The sequence below is a fragment of the Pseudopodoces humilis genome, chromosome 1, assembly GCF_049639895.1.
Source record: "Pseudopodoces humilis isolate 2021_Gansu_Grassland_sample_001 chromosome 1, ASM4963989v1, whole genome shotgun sequence".
In the NCBI taxonomy this organism is placed as follows: domain Eukaryota; kingdom Metazoa; phylum Chordata; class Aves; order Passeriformes; family Paridae; genus Pseudopodoces; species Pseudopodoces humilis.
The window spans coordinates 102,030,188-102,051,580 of record NC_142200.1 but is presented as its reverse complement, the minus strand read 5'-3'; the positions used below and the strand labels follow the sequence as shown (position 1 = coordinate 102,051,580).

At 35.8% G+C, this 21,393-nt stretch overlaps 1 protein-coding gene across 2 annotated transcripts in view; it reads right to left on the bottom strand.

Annotated features, from left to right (window-relative positions):
- Nucleotides 1-21,393, bottom strand: part of CNTNAP2 (contactin associated protein 2) — a 1,024,120-nt gene that overhangs the window by 571,610 nt on the left and 431,117 nt on the right. The gene's annotated exons all lie outside the window — the stretch shown is intronic.

Here is a 21,393-nt window from a genome sequence, read left to right as displayed (position 1 = left end):
GCTGCCTGTTTTCTTAATCTTTTTCTAGGAATCACAGAACTTTATGGAGGAAATAAAAATTTTGATTCCTTTAAAAATGTATATTTTACTGAGCATGTAAAGTAATGCTCCATAGCTCAAGAACAAATTCCATTTGAGAATGTTTTAATTTTATGATGCTTCATATCATCTTATCAAAACTCTATTAAATGTAGAGGTTTGCTGGTTATTTTGGTTCAGTCTTATTTGTTTGTTTTTTTAAAAAAATTTCCTAGAAGTGCTATGGTCAAAGGAAACTGAATATAGGAAGAGATTGTATTTTCAACATAATTTAATTAGATTATTGATGAAAAAGACTTTCAAAATCAGAAGTATTTTCTGTAGCTCTCCAAACTTTGTACCCTGACTTCTGTTTACCAGTTCTTTGTCAGAAAGAGAGCTGATTCCAGCTGGTACCTGGCATTTCAAGGGTTTCTACTGCTATATGAATCAGTAACCTCTGCTGAATGCATAAATATAGTGAACAGAGAATAAGGCAGTCCCAGATTAATAAAACACATTCCCTTTAGTCTCCAGCAGAACAGTATCTTTTAAACACAGCCTTCATTTAAATAAATGGGGAACAGTAATACATGCTTTGTGGATAATGCAAATACCAGCCTAAAATCTATTATTGCAAGACTGAAAAGTCAATTTACAGAACCTTGAAAATTATGTACAATTGCTGTAAAATCTTTTCTTCTGGCCAATAGGATTTAAAAATATAATTTAGACCTGCATCTGTAATAGGATATTTTTTTAAACAGGGAGTGAATCTCTGGCTAAATAAATAAATACAGCATTTTACAAATAGAAATCTCCTTGCAAAATATTTTTTTCCAGAAAAAAAGTGTAGATACCTATATAAATTAAACAAGTTTTTCAGATTATTAATCACATTAAGTCACTTAAATATTATTGCCAGGTATCATGTGTTTTCTTTAACCCATACTGGGAAAATAAATAAAATGGCTCACTTATCTGTAAAACACTGCCTCATGAGCCCAACTCCAAAATTCTGTGTTCTATAAACCATTTGTCTTCTTGTAGTGCATACTGAATTCTGTAAGCTGCTTCATATTTCAGCTCACATTGCAATAAAAGGACTGGGAATGTTATTAGCCACAACCACTTTTCTCAAAGGTAGTGCTCTACAGGACAGGAACAGAATAAGAATGAAAAAAGGATAAGAAAAGAAGTCCCCAAATCCTTTCCAAACAGTGCTTTTGAACATATATTGAATGGAGCTTTCAAATGTATACAGCAAGATTTTTGTCTCCCCTTAAGAGGAAACTCTGTTCAGCTCCAAATAACTTTCAAAATATAACAGGGCAGGTTTATAGGACAGACATCATATTTTAACAGGCCAACTAATAAAGTTTAAAAATAATAAATTAAATAATCAATTATTCAGCAGAATTTTCAGCAAAAATGGTGTGATTTTTAAATTTCACTTTGGCTTTATCAGTATGTTTCATCCACCCCACTGTACTTAGGGGACACTGGAGAGACAGTATAAACCTCTTTGCATAGGTAAAGAACCTGGAGAAAAGTGAAGATAAGGGTTTGGCAAATTTGGAAGCAAAGCTATGTAAGGTTATGATCAGAATCAATTTTTTATCCTGTACTTAAAGAACAACTACAGTCTAATTAATAATTAAAAATGGAAGACCTAAATTATAAATTCATATAAGTATTGTAATGAAATGATAAATTCATATAAGTATTGTAATGAAATAACACACAGCTTAACAGTAATGTGCAAGTAAAACTGGCCAAAATGACTTTAGCTTCCTGTAATAGGACAGTTTGCAACAGTTTTACAGTACTCAACTCTGTGGACAAAGAATAGGAGATTATAAAATCTCCTATTGGGAAAATACTTTTTACAATAAAAGATTAAAAATAAATTCTCAGCATGAAAGAATTTATCTATGAAATAAGGAGGCACAGAAATGCCTGAAATGCTATTAAGTGAACAAATGTGGAAGCTTTCATACTTTAACCAAAAAGTAAAATGATGGAAAAATAGTGGTTAGATCCTCAACCAAATAAACAAAAAGATGTTTTGAATCTCTCAGCTCCCTGTGAAGCAGAGAAAAAAACCCCTGTCCTTCGCTGAAAAACATCATCACATATATACCAGAGAATCAAACTTAGTTAAGGGGAAAATTAATTCTTCACCTCAATTCAGGTAAGAATTCTCCATCCAAATTAATGATCTATCCAGAGACGAGTACTAAAATTGCTTCAGTATAGGCTCTTCCTAGGATGATGTAAAAATAGGGCAATGCATGGAATAGTACAATGACATTTCTTTTCCAGTATGAGGAACTACTAATTTTTTTTCATAACTTTCTTTAATTAATAGTACTTTTTTTCCCCATCACTTTAATTTTATACTCACTATTACAGTCTTAATAGTTATTTTTTGCCTTTTTATCAAAGGAAGAAATAATTTATGGCTCTGAATTTTTGAAAAAATATCTATGCTTCTAGCTTTATTTTGACATGCAGTAATGAAAACAGTACAGAGTCTGTGTTTCATGCTGTTATAGCTCTACAAACGGCAGAAACAGAAAACAGAAATACCATTATAAAATATGGAAACATCTACAGGCTGGAAGAATATGTCCTCAGGAAACATAACTGGAGTTGTTTTTTGGGACTCCAAGTTGAGCTAAGCATGAAGCTGACTAAACCTTTAAATTTTTATTTTATAGAAAAAAAACCCCGAATTCCAAACCAAATAATTTTTTCAAAAAACTAGAAAGATTACAAAAGTGAGATGTTGACAGCTTTGATTATGGCTACCAGCCCTCTGACTGCACAGAAAGGAAAATCTGGAAACTGTTTTTCACTTGTGTTTTCAGGAACCTGCACCATCAGGGAGCAGGGCAAGGCTGGCTGGGTGCTGGAAGCTCTCCACCAGCAGTGCATGATGTTTGGCATTGCAGGGCAGTTCAAATCCAGGGGTCCTGGAAAAATTCACATCACTGACTGGTTCTGCACAAGCTGACTGAAATCCACAGCAGATTTCAGAGAAGACAAGACACTTCAAAAATTTGTTCCTCCTTTACCACATGGACATTTAAGAAAAAAAGACAAAACCTGAACTTCATCAATTACTCTTTGCTGGTGAAACATATCTTTGCTCAATACCTGTGAAAACCCAGCCCAACTGTGTCATGCAAATTCAAACATCAAGAATAAGAGGACTAGGTAAAGGATAATGTAAGAGATTAACTTCAAGAGGAAGCAGGGGAAAAAATAATAAAAATATAGAAATATAGTAGGAAAACAAGTAGCAGAAGGAAAGAATAATAGAAAATAAAAAACCTCCAAATAATGTATCAGAAAATCAGAGACCTAGATTATATCCATTTTAGCTCAGTTTTGACATGTTGCTGTACTTCCATGTGTACTGTGGGGAGTAAAAATAAATGATAGGAAGCAGTAATCTTTTAATATTTTATTTGAAGAAACATTTCTTCATTCTCTCCATTGAACAGCATGACACGTAACACTACAATTTGCATACTCTACTCTTTCTCTAAAACCAAACACATTGAAAAAAACATTTCTACAGCATCCTCTATAATCACCTCACAGAGAAATGCATCTGAATAGAAAAATAAAGTTTCTGAAAGTAATTAAAAGCTGTAGCAGGTATTTCCCTTATCACAAATGATTAAATCCTCCAATGATTCACCAGGTTCTCAATCTTATCTTTGAGATTCGTGGTTATAAAATGACCAGAACTCCTAAGAGCTCAGGATTAACAATAAGGGGGAGCCACTCTATACTGCTGATGATGGTGAGCTCATATGAACTCGATTCTATTACCAGTGCTAGTGGTAAATCCCAACTTCAGTGGCTATCCATACACTTCCCTCAGCCACATTTCTCTGTTTTATATAAATGTGTGTGTATATATAGATATAACCCCTATACAATGTGTGCAGTGCTAAAAGTTTCTGGAAGACTACTCACATACTCAAAATAAGCAACATCTAGTTTCAGGCTTTCGCTAGAACTGAGTACACTTTTTTGTTCTATGCTCAAAACGTTTCCTGGCATTTTTAAGTCAGATACATTTTTTCTTTTCCTTACACCCTTATACTGCCTAGTGATTCCTAGGAAGCTTACTTTCAAGTTCAAATTCTTTGTATGCTGAAAACATATTCTAACCATATATTCATTATAATTTAATGACTAATATAGTGGAATTATCATTACATGCAAAGACTAAAGCCAAAATCTTATTTGCTGCCTCTTAACATTTCATATTTCCAAACAAAACTAAATGATTTAGCAACATAACATTGCTGATCTTTATAACAAAATATGCCAACATTTTATAGCCTAATAACTACTGTTTTACTTAAGAAGAACTTAACCTCCTCAACAAGAACTTTGATTTTTTGGTATTTTAACAAGAACCTCGAGAAATCTGTAAGTTTCAAAAAGTTTTTAAGGAATGTTGTCATTTTCTATTCACAGATAACTCGTAGGGATTTCAGTTCTGTCTAATGTTCCTAGAAAATGTTTTCAAAATTTAAAGATGGTAACAAAAGAGCAAGATATGATACCTGAGCATAATTTTAGATACCTGAAAGAAAAACTACAAATATAAGCTTCATTTTCAAATCTGTGAATTTTAATGTACTGATGTTTGCAGGTTTTCTTTTAAAAACAGAAATAAATTAAACTCCTGTACACAACCAAAAACTCTCACATCCTCCCAGCTACTGCTTCCAGAACATGACTCAGTAACTGGATGTAAGTGAAACATTCTTTCCTCTTCTGGCACTGTTGAAGGATATTATCTTTGTTTAATTTGAGTAATGAAGTCTAAAGCCAAAAGCCTTAACAAACAAAGAACTACCTATCCATCTCACTCATATATCCTAAACCCAAGAATTAATTGCTTTTCTCATACTTCTACATACAAATGTTCATCCTTTATTTATGCACAGAAATATTACCAAATTATCTGAATTTTGCTAGGGAAACTGACTTCTTTTCAGGACTGGACAGCAACATTTTTTTGACTTTGCATTATTGGAATACTTGAGGTAGGACATCTGACAATGCACATGTGAACAGACTAGAAGGTTCAGTTTTCTTTTGCCCAGATGGCCATTTAATAACATTATTCCCTTAACCTTTAGACTCATGAACAAGGGACAGAGATGTATGGACACTGTTAAATTTTACTTTTTGGGACATCACAGCAAAGGCACCAACTGTGCCACGTTTCTCTCCATCCTGAAATTAAATACAATATTCCAGAGATGTGTGAAATATCTCACTGGCAAAGACATTCTTCCCTCTTGGTGAAGACACCAAACATAACATGAAAAATTTCAAAAACAGGGATTCACAAATCTCTGAAATTATTTTCAGGCCTGTATAATGATGAAGAAATTTCAACCCCTATGCTAAACCATATATGTTTTGTTCCACTTGACCTAAAATGGGAACAATTCTAAAATTCTTTTAAACCTAAGCTATATACAAAAAATATTAAAATATCATTAGGGTTGTAAAGTCAACACTTCTACTAGAAGTTATGTTTCCAGCAGGGTCTTAATGAATTCCTGAATATCATTATGATGTTAATTTATTTACATATTTACCTGCTATTAATTCCCTAGAGATTCATACAATTCCCAGAAAGAAAATTGTGATTATTCATCCTAATACACTAGACAACTGAGGCTGAAATATCTTGAGGTTTTTCAGTGGTTTGTTTTGTTTTTTCAATTTTAACCATGTTTAAATTCAAGAGGAAAAACACCTGAGCTTGATTTGGAAAATTTAGCTTAGAAAGTCTGTCTTAGTCTTCCACAATTTGTTCCCAAGACCTAGTATCCAGCATTTAAACTTTGATTTAAATTGAGAAAATATAACCTTCCCACCACTGAATAACATTCCATCTTTGTTGTTAAGATCAACTGATTGCATTATTAGTAAAAGCTTCTTAACCCATTGGGGAGTAATCATTATCTTGCTCTTAGTCTTAAATAAACTAAACAGATTTTCACACTTAGACACGGCAGGGCCCACTCCAGGAACAGCATAAAGAATAAGACTGGTTTAAGATAGGTCCTGTATTTGCATGAGAGACTGCAGTATACACAGTGTCCAAGTCTGTGGACTGCCAGATGGGAATGGGCCACCTTCCATGAAGGCAACAGACGGTGTGCCAACAGCACAGGTGCTGGATTCTCTCTGTGACTGCATCCCATGTGATGCTGGACAACTAAGTTGCAAAAAAAATTTTCTGTGGCACTTAATATAGCTCCAGGCAGACACAAAATGATTAGGTAGCTTTGACTTAATCTTTCACTGTCTCTGTTCCGCATATAAAATATGGAGTAAAAATTAAATTATTTTATGGGGTTGGAAAAATAAAATAATTCTTATTAAGCACCTAATGAAGTTTTTACATGTGTGTTTAAATTAGAAAGCTGAACCTTTTGTGGTCAGTGAAGCAAAGTGGGAGATAGGAGCTAAATTAAAATCTTGCCACTCTTCAGTTGCTGCACAGTGAAATAAAAATCTTCCTGGGTAAAATATAATATTTTAATATATACAATATAATTATAAAATATAATAATATTGTGTGTGCATATATAAATGCACACAAAATATATATTAAACTATATAATTATGTTAATTAATATTTTAAATTTAATTAAAACTTGCTATATTGATTTTATTATTAACCATTAATAAAACTGATATTTAATTAATATTTATATTCTATTAAAATATCATAATATAACATATTTTGTAGTCTACAAAATAAAGATTGTGATCAACACATTAGTTCCAAAAGTTGCCCACTGGCTGATTCATGTTAAAAGAAACAGAATACAAAAAACAGCGTGAAATGGTTGTATAGACAGAATAAAACCTGCATTTCTCTACAGGAGTTGCGAAATTTTATTCATTAATAAACAAAAAGTTACTTCTGCTGCATCTTCTGTAGAATGACAGAGAGACAGGAAGAATGTGTTTATAAGATACCTAAGCACAGTTGCAGTCATTACTGAAATAATAACAGCAACAGCTCTCTGATCAGCTGCTGTTCCACAGAGCTCAGCAGTGGCAGGAGCTCTCACCTTGAGAAGAAGGTCAAACACAGAGGAACTCAGAGCAGTCCTAGGTTTCTTTCCATCTCTGTTACAGATGCATTTAGAAATTTTTGCACACTTTGATGATTTTAAAATAGCTTTTCAGTAATTTTCAGGACAGTTTATTCCTTGTGCACCACTCTTGTCTCAAAGCTTCTCTTTAGCACAGCCCCACTCCTCTGCTGGGTTACTTGCCACCCAAAGAGTTGAGGCTATTACCAGAGAGTGCACTTAAGAAAGGAAAGCACAAACTCAGTGGTATCATTCCACACCACCTGACCTAGTGCTTGGGATTAAAAGACTAAAACTCCCTGCAGGAAAAAGTACAAAGGCAAAATCTATTTTAAATCCTGTTGAGAATCATCTATCTTCAGTAAGGACATAGCAACTAAAGAAAGCTTTTTAACTCTTAATTAGGTACATGTCAATCTAAACAGCAATCTTTGTTCATAAAAGAAAATACTGATTTGTGATTTCAGTTTATAACTATGAAAAAAAGTTACTGCACTTGCTGGTTTTATAGTCTTTTATTTTGAGTCTTATGTGAATCAGGATGGTCAATATTTAAGATAAATTTTTCTCAGTTATGAATAGTTTTCATTCCTATGTTTCATTCACAGAAGAGTCCAGAGACTGCTTTCCAGATCATTGCAATTCTGAGTAGATTATTAGCATGCAAGAAATAACTGTGAAACAAAAATTTGCATATCTGAAATAGTTGCAAGAATACAATTGTAAATCAATCAGTGAGGAATAAAGTCTGGTTATTCTGTATTAATTGCTTCATGTATAAAATTAATATTGTATACTGAGATAAAACAAACAAACTTTGAACACAAAATCTAAATAATCACTTGTTTTTCCTGAATACTTTTGGTATCTATTTAATTCTGGGAATTTAGTTAATTGCAGATAGCACTTATATTCTCCATAATTCAGATAAGCTTCCCAGTAATGGGAAGTAAGACTGAATTTAAAAAAGCCAATAAGCTGTCTTTAAACATGTTCCAGCTGTCCTCAAATATTATTAAAACATTACAAAATTGATTTAAAATTATAGAAACATAAAAAATATGCATTTAAAATAATTTTGAATATTTTTTGTTTTGTTTTTGCATGCTTCCAAGTTGCAATGTTTATAAAATAAATAAGTCCATGTATAATATTAAGTCAAGATTTAGCAACAAATGCTAAATGAAAAAAAAAGAAATAATAGTACTATTGCCATCTAACACTAACATGTTTCAGTTTCTGGGTATTCATATTCTCTGAATATGTCAAGATGAAAGAAAATTACAGTAACTTATTTAACATATTTCACATACACTAAAGTTAAGAATTCCAAAGGGTGATGCAGCTATCAATGTCAGCTATGAAACAAGAACTCACTAATCATTTTCCTTTCTTATTCTCCTGTTCACCCTAGGCAGAGCCCATACTCTAAAAATCACAATCTTCAGTTAAGATCTTGCTGACAAAGGTTCACAAGTTTAGAACCTTCCAGTCTGTGACCCAGGACAAGAGCAAAAAATACATAACCAAAAGGTTACTATGAGAAACATCAACGGAAATTTCTAAAATTTTAAAATTTCTAAAACCTAGCATAAGGCTAAAAGAACTTTAGATGCAGTGAATCATAAGTAAAATGGCATGCAAGCAAACAAAATTCTTGTGGTGGGAAAAACACCTAGAGTAGAATTCCTCAGAATAGTCCTTTCAAACTGATCAAAGGAATATTACTAAGAAATCCCCGAAGGCAGAATTATAGTATGTGACAGGCTTCAAACTTGCCTGCTTGTCCTTCAACTTGCATTCAATAGCTGCTCATCTTTCTAGGGAAATAAGGACAGTTTTAACCACTTGCCTTTTTGAAATGATACCAAAAAGCCACAAGAATGTTTTACAAAGGAATGTGGAAAGAAATATCTGAATTGTCAGAAGCTACCTCTTTCTTCAGGGATTTCTTTTTTTTTAATTTATTTTCTTTTTCTTTTTTTTCTTTTTTTTTAATTTATTTTTGCTGCTATGATGAGCATGACTGAAAGAATTTTAGGAGAAGTGCAGAATTCTTGTGTTTCTGCTCAAGTCTATTCTCAGTCTTCATACAAAAAATGCCTGGTATTTATATGAGAAGTTCAGAGTAATAAGTAATCTTTGATTTGAAACCCCTGTGAATTTAGTAAACTGTTAGATGTCTTAACAAAAGAGACAATAATGGAATAAGAAATACTGAAGGTCTTATTTTTGTTTTAAAGTGCCTCATTTGATTTCATCTCATTTCCTCTTTTGCAACTGTATGCTTTCAGAAGTTTTATTTTTCCCTTTTGCAGAGACAATATGCATCTATAATTTCTATATGATGATGTTTTGTTCAGGTTCACATCAACTACTACTCCGAAGGTGACTGTATAGACACCTTTTAGTTGAAATGCCTTCAAATGGCTGTTAACATCTGAAACAGGAGGACTTACACAAATCAAAACCATTGTTTAGTAATCACAAAAGGTAAATCTACAATAATTGGAAGAGGGAAGGGTTTTAAAATTTTGATCACCTGTCCACTTCTTTCCTTACAATTCATCAAACAAGTAGTAAAGTGAAGTAATAGCCTAATTTTCTTTCAAGAGAAACTTTCTAAATTTAATTTGAAGCTGTGCCATAAATCTTAGGGGATTGAACATTAGAGCCAATTGATTACCTGTTGCATACAAGTCATTTTTTTTCGTCACAAGCATTGGCAATTTTATCTGACTTAGATATTTCTGGTTTATTTATTTTTGGCAGCCAGGATACATGCTTCTCTGGCCAAGGAGGCAGTGACATTTTGAATTTAGCATAACTTCATTGCAGTCTTTTCTATCACTGAGCAGGACTGACAGCCTCCACAGCCACTAACTTAAAAGAAGAGTTTCATGCCAGTAGAGCAACACTGTTGTTTTTAACAGCTTCATGTGTTTTACTATTCATGCAGAAGGAGAAGGTGGAAATTCTGATGTACAAAGATCTTCATTACTTAGATGCAATACTTGTCTTATGATTCTGATTGCCTGTGACAAGGATTTTTTGCAGCACAGAGAGGATGGTTGTAGTTCTGTTCTTATGCAAAAGCCCAAACTGATCAGGAAAAGGCTGGCAGATACTCAGTGAATCTTCCTGTATATTCCTTTTTTTTTCTAAAGCTTTGTCACACGGACACTGCTGTTTTTCAGTAAGGGAAAGTATTTCTAGCATCATCAGCTTTAGTAGAGTGGAGACACCATTATCTCATTGCTATTGGTCTGTCATATCCCTTTCTGTAAAACTAATACAAGAGAAACAAAACAAAACATTTTGTGGATTTTTATAAGAAGGAGGAGGGGAAAGACAAAGGTACCAGCATCTCCCTATATTTCCCTTTTCCTGACTTCTAGACTTACTTAGTTACTGCCTGAGAGTATTTTGAAAACATACTTGCGACTGCTGAGAGTGAATTGGGAGCTCTTCAGATGAAAGAGGCCATCGTAATGTTACTCTGTTTCTCTACAGGATCACAGAAAGCACCTGCAGGAAATGCCTTTACAGACATTTGATAAAACTCTGTAAACACTTGTAATAGCATAAGCACAGCATCCAGGAATAACTGCTGGCAGTTGTGTTTGCTGCTTGCTTACTGTGTGAACTGAGACTGACATTCCACTGCCTCTGAAACTCATTCTGTCTGTAAGACAGAGATAATTCTCTTGGAAGTGTTTGTTGAGAATTAATTACCTATTATTTATGCACTGATCCTTTAAAAACAAACCCAATCCATTCACTGGTTCTTACATCCCTGATAATAATAATAATAATAATAATAATAATAATAATAATAATAATAACAATAATAGCTATTTATTGACTTTGGTGGCCAGAGGGGAGCATTATGATAATCTGTTCTGGAGTTCAGTAGACACAATGCCAACTCCCATTAATAAGTTCAATTATTAAGTTCACAGTCTGGGCTGTAGTGCACCATTCATGAAGTTATCCGGTCCCGATTCCAAAACTGAAAGTGGTAGAAAAATCAAATTTATCACACCCCTACAGAAGCTTTTCCATGCTTTTATTCAGTGTTAAATATATGCATTATTTCTACTCAGTTTGTTCACCCAGTCACTGGATCTTATTACATCTTTTGCTCTATATCCAAGAATAGTTCACTATCAAGCTAGGTTCATAAAACACTGACTTTGTTTCTATAACATAAAAATAATCAGGTAATTAAGCAAAATCTATAATTTGTCTGGGACAGCTTGCAAAATGACAACATGATCTCGCTTGCAAAACCTTTACAGGCTTTCTTTTAATGCTTCTAGCTTCCCTCCTCCTTTCCCACAGTGGATGTGAAAAATCAGACTAAAATAGCAGCATGGATTTCCATTCATATTTTGTGGAATTCATTCTGTTGTTGTGTCACTGACTTAAACCCCAAGATTCAAAACAGGATCACCAAAAGGATTCCAACTATCACTTACATTATGCATTATAATCTAGTTGGGATTGTTATATTGTACAATAATAAAACATTCAGGCAGTCTCCACTATGCTTGATGCAAACTCATCTGACTTAATGATATAAGCAAAATGGTAACACAATAGCTCATACTTCCATTTAAAAATTGTGAATCCTTTTTTTTCGTTAAAATAATCTCAGTGTGATCAAAACTGATGAAATATTAAGTAACTTTCATATAATTACATTGGAGGAATGGTTAATATCCTGTTTTTAGGAAGAATGTAACAAAAAATTCAATCTATCTTTGAATAAAGATGTTTGGTATTTTTTAAAGAGACCATTTCAGACACACATATATATATATACAATATGATTGTTTAGCCTTGTTAAGATAGGCTTGCTCATGGAAAATTAAAAAAAAAAGTATGTTTTATACAGAATGAAGAGCAGAGCAAGGTGGAAGAAAGCAGCAGTGATAGATCCTTGTTTTGAACAGCTTTTCATAAATTCTCTTGGGAAGCCTACTGAATTTCATTGAAGGGAGTGAATCAATGGTCCTTCATAAAAAGAAAATCAATTAGAAAGTCATTACCTGAAAATTAGCACTCAAAAAACAAAATTCCATTTTAAAACCAATTAGACTGCATGTCAGTACTAAGTTGAATTGCATTTGCATTGATGTATGCAAAATGATTTACATCCTCCATCCCTGAGAAACGTAGAGAGTGAAAAATTAAAGAACATGTTTAGAGACGCTGCTGAATTTATTTTTTTGAAGTTATCTATCTCAAGCAGCAGATGACTGTGCTGGGCTTTTAAACAGCTTTAGACTGTGTATCTCAAGTACTAATGTTACTATTGGAATTACAACACTTGAGGAAACCTTAATTCTGTCGTATTCCCTATCATAACAACACGCAGGAAAACAACTGCTAATGTAAAAGCCAGAGAGGGGGCTGAAGACAAGTACCCCAAGAGTTATTTCTCCCAGTAGCTTTCTATAGTCCTGGCATGATGTATGTCTTGAGCTACACTGGAAAGACAGTTTCAAGTGAAGAGAAGGAGTAGATGGCATCTCACAGAAGAGTTAAAATCTCCTCCTAGGCTGCAGCTGGAAAATCAGTCCATCCTGTTTATAGTGATAGGATTAGTCCGCTATGCCTGGGTCTGCCAGCACAGAAAAGGTGGTATATGCTTCACTTAAATGTCTGGCCTGAGTAAAACAGGAAGCAGCAGAACCCAGACCCTGAAGATGGGACATTGCAGCTTGCAGTGCTGAAGAGACACTCTAGTAAGTATGGCTCAGAGCATTGCATCTTTGCAAGGGAGAGGGCACTGCGTCTACATCTACAATCAGAGATTTATCTTAAGGACAGAAGATGAAAATAGAAGAAATAAGACACAGAAGTATGAATTAATTATGGAACATCAAGCACTCTTAATCACATACTTCACATCATGCACACACTTACGTAGAATTAGGTTAAATGGCTAAAATGTTAAGTGCCATCTTGAAATGATACATTTCTCTGAGCTGGGTTAAGTGCTCAAGAATCAGTCAAAGGCAACAGCAGACATCAGCAGTGACTGAGTTCAGTCTTGTGGGGACTGTTGGATTGTGCTGTATGGAAGGATCCCAAGCTCAGGGACACCTGATCAGCTGCCCCAAGTCCCCTCAGGACCCTGCAGCTTTCAGGAGCCCTTCAGGCAAGGAGGGGGCAATGCCAGGAACCGTAGTCAGAGCACTGCCATTTAAATGTTTCCAAGGAGTACAAGCAACCATGAGGGAGGCAAACAGGGTGTGGCACAGCAGTTCATATGCACGTTCCTGCAGGCAGGTGGCAAAGGTAGGATACAGAACGTAGGGAGTGAGTCATCACCCATCAAACATTCCATTAGAATGGAAGGTTTTAGACTTTTTAGGAAAGAGAAGCTAGGGAGGCAAGTAGGGAGTGTAGCCCTCTGTGCCCTCTATAATTGGCTGAAGAGTATGGAACTCAGGGAAGGATGAAGATCCAGCTGAGAGCTTATGGGTGAAGATTAAAGAGAGGGCAGGGACAGGGGATGTTATGGTGAGGGCCTGTAGCAGACCAGTCAGGAGGATGGTGCAGATGAAGCCCTCTATATGTGGACAGGAGTGACCTCACACTTGTAAGCTCTGATCCTCATGGAGGATTTCAACCGCCTGATATCTGTTGGGGAAGAACACGGCAGGGCACAAGCAATCCCCACGGCTTCCTCAAATGGTTCAACAACTTCCTCAGACAAGCGATTGAAAAGACAACAAGAAGGTTCCACAGTGGACCTTGCTCTCACCAAGAGGAAGGAGCTGGTGGGGAATGCAGTGCTTCAAGGCAGCCTTGGCTGCAGTGACCAGGAGCCAGGAGATGGTGTTTATGATCCTGAGGACAGTGAGGATGGCATGCAGCAAGCTCACTGCCCTGGACTTCAGGAGGGCAGACTTTGGCCTCTCTAAGGACCTATTTGATATAGTCCCATTGGACAGAGCCCTGGAAGGCAAAGGGGTTCAAGAATGCTGGCTGAACTTCAAGGATCACCTCCTCCAAGCTCAGGAGCAAGGTATTTCAACTAGGAGGAGACTGAGCAAAAATGCCAGCAGGCTTCTATGGATAAGGAGCTGCTGTGCAAACTCCAAGTGAGAAAAGAAGCTTTCAGAAAGTGGACATGAGAACAGGTGTCCTGAGAGGAATACAGGAAAATTGTATTTTTTTTTGTAGGGACAAGGTTAGGGAAGCCAAAGCCCAGTTAGAATTGAGTATGGCCACGGGTACTAAGGGTAGGGGGAAAGGCTTTTACAGATATACTGCAAACAAGAGAAAGACTAGGGATAATGTGGGCACCCTCCAGAAGGACATCTGCTGTCCAGGACACCTGACTACCCTGGACAAAGAGAAGGCTGATGTTCTCCACAATTTCTATGCATGTCTTGACTGAAGCAAGTACTCCAGCCATGCCACCCAGGTCAAGGAAGGCAGATGCATGGACTGTGAGGATGAAGATCCTGAGCTCCCTATAGGAGAGGATCAGGTTTGAGACCATCTAAGGAACCTGCATGTGCACAAGTCCATGGGACCCAATGAGGTTCATCTGTGGGTCCTGAGGGAGCTGGAAGATCAAGTTACCAAGCTACTACCCATCATTTTTTGAAAAATCCTGGAAGTGATATAAATTCCTTGATGACTGGAAAAAGGAAAAAGCAAGTCCCATTTTTAAAAATGGAAAAACAGAAGGCCTAAGGAACTACAGGCCAATCAGTGTCACTTCTATGCCAGGCAAGGTCATGGAGCAGATTCTCCTGTAAGTTATGCTAAGGAAAAGAAACACTTGGTTGGTAATAGGTGGCTTTGCAAAAGGGAAATCATGCCTGAAAGATATGGTGACCTTCTATGACAGGGCTACAGCACCGGTGGACAGGGACAGAGCAACTGACATTGCCCATCTGGACTAATGGCAAGTGTTTGGATACTGCCCTATAGATCATCCTTGTCTCCAAGTTAGAGAGATGAACTAGAATTTCATTAATTGACCACTGGTTGGATAAAGAACTGGCTGGATGACCTCACACAGAGTCCACACCAACACTAGTAATGAGTGGTGTTCCTCTGTGGTCAGTACTGGGATCAAGGTTATACAACATTTTTGGTGGTGGTATGGATGGTGGGATCAAGTGTGCCCTCAGAAAGCTTGCTGATGACACCAAGCTCTGTGGTGGTGCAGTTGACACACTGGAAGGAAGGGATAATGCCATCCAGAGGGACCTTGAGAGACTTGAGATATGGGCTGAAGCAAATATCATGAAGTTAAACAAAAGCGTAAGGTCCTACACCTGGGTCACTGCAATCCCAGACATACCAATGGGTTGGGCAGAGACATGATTGAGAGTAGCCCTGCTAAGAAAGACTTGGGGGTGACAGGTGATGAAAAACTCCACACACGAGCCAGTTGTGTGTGCTCACAGCCCAGAAAGCAAATCAAATCCTGCATCACAAGGAACATGGCCAGAGGGTCAAAGGAGGTGATTCTGCCCCTCTTCCCTGCTCATGGGAGATCCCACCTGGAGTTCTGGTGTCTCGGCCATAAGGACATGGATCTGTTGGAGCAAGCCAAAAGGAGGCCACAAAAGTTGATAAGAGAACTAGAGCACCTCCCCTGTGAGCACAGGCTGAGAAAGCTGGGGCTGTTCACCCTGGAGAAAAGAAGGTTGTGTGGAGATCTTATAACAACCTTCCAGTACCTGAAAAATCCCAGAGGGAAGCTGGAGAAGGGTTTTTTGTCAGGAACTGTAGTGATAGGACACACAGTAATAAGTACAAATTGATAGAGAGGAAATTTAGGTTAGCTAAGAGGAAATATTTTATTGTGTGGTGAGACACTGGAACAGACTGCCCAGGGAAGCTGTGGATGCCTCAACCCTGACAGTGTTCAAGGCCAAGTTGGATAAGGCCTTGAGTAACTTGGTCTAGTGGGAAGTGTCCCTGCCCATGGCAGGGGGCACTGGAACTTGATGACCTTTAAGGTCCATTCCAACCCCTTAATTATGTCTATATGTCTATGTCTATAATTCTATGATTCAAGAGTTTAATTTAGGTAGTAAATTAAATTAAATGCTAGACTACCACGACATCCCTACCAGCTCAGCAGATGTGACACAGGCGGTCTGATACTAACCAGCAGCTTGTGGCCAGGCAGCACACCTGAGATGTCTCAGCTGGTGCTGGATACCTAAATTCAGGAAATGGATTTTCACAGTAAGTGCCTAGAACTTGTGTCTGTGTGGAAGATTAATCCTGCCCTAGGGTTCTCTGCTTATCTTCTAGCAGTTAAAACTTAGTCTAGTGAAGAAGTTTTGATAAAAATTCTGCCTATTCTGGTAACAGTTACTTGCAAAAGTAGATGTATTCTAGGTATTCTATGCCAAAGAAATATATAGAGTAGAAGGTTCCTATGCAGATTCATATATATTTCTTTAGGTATACAGATCAGTGTGTTTGGGTCCAGTGGTATATTTGGGATCAGTGTATTTGGGATCAGTGTATTTTGGGTTCAGTTTTGACAGAAGTCTAATGCCTGGTAACAAAAAATACCAAAATCCTATTAGACTGCATTTGAGATGGGGTCATTTGTCTGGGCTGGAAAATTCATCACTATGTTTAGACATATTAATTGAGTGAAATAATTGTCTCAAATCACTTTGCCATCAAACAGTGATTCTGAAATCTAGCAAAAAAATCCCTAAAGTGTTAACCTGGATCTATGGAGTGGTATCATAAACAGTAAAATGAAAAAATAGCATGCCCAAAATTAATACAAATAATACAGAATGAGATTGATTTTTTTTTTTTAAATCTTTTAAATTTTTGTATCTGGAGTTCTATACTTATAATATACCTATATACCAGGCTTTCATTAATCCTCATCTAATCCATAGCTAACAAAACCTACTTTTAAAACAGTGAAACTTTATATTGTTCTTTCACACAGGTTAAAATACTGTTATAAAACAAAAATATATCAAAATTAGATATCAGTGTAAAAATATATAGAAAAGTTTCTGAATGTTCATTTATATTTTACAACTGTAGCTCAGGTTTTTACGTCTACTTCCAAATAACCCCAAGTGCATCTCAGCTGAATACCTAGACATCTAAGTCATTGCCTGTGTTTAGGAAGGTGATTTTCTTGCTCATGAGAGGTCCTCCTAAGAGGGAAGATTCTAGAACTTTTCTCAGAAAGAATACCAAGTATCTCATCTTTTGCTTCAACAGGTCAAATCAGTAAGTCAGCTCTGCTTTCTTTTCAAATCATCTGTAAGTTAGAATGCTGACTTCCCACATATTTTTTTTGTGTTAAGGGAAAAAGAACTATAGCAGTAAATGATGAGAATATATAAGAAGTTGGTTCTAATCATGGCTATGCAATGCTGCACTCCTGAAAGTAGCATTAAATCCTTAGGGCTATGCTGAAAAATTGTTGTGTGGAGCTGAAACGATGCACTTGCCATTGACAGATACATCTTGACATAGTATTTGAAATATTTGAGCAAGTGACCTGACCCATTCTAGGCCCAAGTGAGGCACTACATTTCTATTCAGGAGAAAGTTTATCAATTCAGACATCTACAAGATTTCTAAACTATTTATACTTCCACCTAAATTATGAATTTAAAGTAAATATGTCTTCTCAGACTGTGAGTGTACTGATGCGACTTAAAGGCCATGAAGTCATGAATGAAGAAAATTTTGTAGAAAGAGCCAAACACTAAGAATTGTGAGAATAGTATTGAGCCAAAAAACAGGGAAAAGGACATAGTAGGGAAGGGAAGAAGAAAGAATAGGAAAAAAAAAAAAAAAGTAATTTGCAATTATAGATCCAGCAAATACATGCACATTTTTCTCAACTTCTGGTGACAAAGGTCTGTAAACAGCAGAAATCTGGAACTTAGTGGTTGCATCGGGTATTTTCTGTGTCTGATTAATTCTCTATCTCAAGCGGATTTCATGTTTCAGGAGCAACAGAAACTTTGAGCACTGCCTGCTCAATGTGATAAGACACTCCCAGATTGCAGAGTAGTGCTTTGTATAAGCAGAGCCTTCCAGAGCACTGTCCAGAATTTCATTACTTTTGTACAATGAAGAAATAATATATGTTCAAAAAATCCTTTACTGTAATTATTAGATGGAGTTGAGTTTTTAAAACAACAGCAACAAAAGAAATAATGATTTAAATTTTTGTGTGATTTTTTTTTAAAAGGAATTCATAGGTATTTTCCTAAATAGATATGTTCCTAACATTAATGAAAAATTCTTCTGCTAGTAAAAACCTGTACAATCCTTTATACTTCGCTTATGCTTTAATGAAGGCCAAAAAAAAAGAGAGGGTAATTAGAAAAGAAAGTTTCAGGTAGAAGAGAGTGAATATTACTTGTGGATTGGGCAAAAAGTATTAAACAGTAAGATCATCTTATCACATGACAGAAATTATGAGACAACATGAAAAACTACTATGCTGTGTTAATTAAGTAGAGATGTTGGTGTCAGGAAATAAATACTCAAGTGACCTTTTCTTCCTTAATGTAGACAAAAATGGATGTAGGCTGCAAAAGCAAAATAACTAAAAGAAAGAAAGGTTTGAAATGAAAATGATCACATCAGAAACAAAGCCTTGTGGCACAATGTCTGACACAACTAAGAAGACAAGATAATTTTTATCCAAAGCAGAATGGAGAAAATTACGCATGAAATGGTAAATCATTTTGCCAGGATTTATGAATCTTTCACATTTGGACAATGGGGAGTAAGGAACAAAGCCATGGGAAATGACAAGTATTTGAAAATAAGCTATGTATTTGTCAAGTTCAAGAAAGGCAAAATAGCTGCCTATAAAACTACAGACTTTGAGCACTAAATACATTTTGAAGCAAAGAAAGATGTATAAATCTTTCAGAAACAATAAAATACATCAATGGTAGAGCTATTGATAGCTCTGACCCACTGATATCTCTTCCATAAGAAAGGGGTTTTTTTTGTGATTTTTTTTTTGTTCATTCGCTAAGGGGTTTTTGCTGCTGTTATTGGTTTTTTTGCTTTTAGGTAACAGAAGGAATATAGGCAAATTTTAATGTACTGTTTTTTAAGGACTCAATCATGGGAGATTAGAAACTGAGATAGAGAAGATGGCAAATAGTGTAAGCTTTGGGAAGGAGAGAAGAGAATGTGACAAGTGAACTAAGACAAGAGAACTATTTGGTTTAGTTTTTCAAGAATAATTCTTGGGGTTTGCATTATTTAATTGTTAACTCTGATGGAGACAGTAAGGCATGTGATAATGAATGCACAGGTGACGTGAAGTTTGAAGTTTCTTCCAAGGTCAAGGAAAAACTATCAAACATGAAAAATGCATCAAAGCTTAAGAGACAATAAAGCCAAAGGACCTCACCTAGAAACTAAATGATGACTTCTATTATTTGAGGCAAAACTGGTTAATAGGTGGGGTCTATAGACTGTATTATCAGATACCAAAACAAAATGAGTAATAAATCTTTCTTCAAACATGTCAAAAGAAAATAGACTTCTATACACAATGAAATACTAACAGAAATAAACAGATAACAAATAACAGAATATAAAAGGAAAGCAGTGGCAGAAAAGTGAAATGCATTCTTTGCATTCTCTGGTTGAAATTGGGGTGATGTCCCTTGTGAGTTTCTTCTTTCTAGGGGGTTTTGTCAATGATTCAGTTTGAAGCAGTTTTGGAACAAATAGTCAGAATGAAATGTAACAAACCACAAAGGCCAGACAGTATTCAGCCATGGTTTCTAAAGTAACTCAGGGATGAAACAGCTGAATTGTTAACAATGGTGCATATAAACTCTCACCTGAAACTGCTTTGGTGCCTCACCATAGGAAGATGTCAATTTTAAAAATCATCCTTCAGGAGCAAGGCACAAAATGAGATTGGTAAGATTGTCATCTATGCTAGACAAAGTCTTATAAACTAGAATAAGGAAATTACTGCAGACATGCAATTAATTATGATCTACTTGAGAAGAATAAGCTTAGCTTTTACAAAATAATCTGTTATTACCAATCCACTGAAGTCCATGAAAAGAGCAAATGTGCATATGGATAAATGTGATTCAGTTAATGTAATTAATTAGGTTTTCCATAAAGCTGTGGAAAATATTTCTTACCAAAGGCTTTTTAGGTGACGAAGCCTTACAGTGCATGGAAGACCCTTAATTGGTTAAAAGGGAAGCATTAGACAATGTTGAATTCTAATGGTGGAAATCTTCAGTGGAGTTGTTCTGATACCTGTAATATTCAGCACACTTATAAGCTATGTGGGAAAGAGAGTGAGCAGAGAGACAAGAAAGTTTGCTGGGGGAACTAAATTATTTAGAGTGGTAAGGGTGAGAGAGTACTGTGAAGAAGTGCAGCAGAATATGTCTTATGAACCTGAATGACTTAAATTAAGTGTAGATAAATGTAAAGTGCCACATGGGGATAAGAATATCCTAATTTCACATAAAAATGATGAGCTCTGAGCTAACCATTACTATTCAGAAGAGAGACCTTAAGATTATAATAAATAGTTCCATGAAACAGTCATTTCAAAGCTCAGGAGCAGTTAAAAAGTAAATTAAATGCTAGTACAGGAGTACAGAGAAAAGAGTTATACCACTGTAAACAGTGCTTCATCTACAGTTTGAACATAACATGGAGGTCCAGATCCTCACCTCAAAAAGGATATAAAAAAGGTACTGGAACTTTTGCGTTAATAACAACTGAATAATCTATAAACTTTTGATCTGGAAAATAAAACAATTTATTGGAATATGAAGAAGCTCTACAAAATCACAAGCAATGTGGAGAGAATGTAGGAGGGATCAGCTTTTCACAGTTTCTGTCTGAATGTATACTGGGCATCAAATGAAAATAGGTTCAACACATTCAAAAAGATAAGAAGCCCAGGAAAGGGGCAGCAATTTATAATATTCATTACCACAATCATGGGTACTATAGACCTGTGTGTTTGTCTAAGAATGAAAACTCCAAACACAATAGGAAAGGATCCACTGAGGATTGCTAAGTACACAAGACATGACTCAAGAAGTCTTTCAGCTGAAACTAATTAGAAGTGCTTTATGTGTAAGCATTATATATATTCTCTCCAATTTTGATTTCCCCCAGGCATTTCCTTATGAACAATGTGGGATATACAACAGAAGGATCTTTC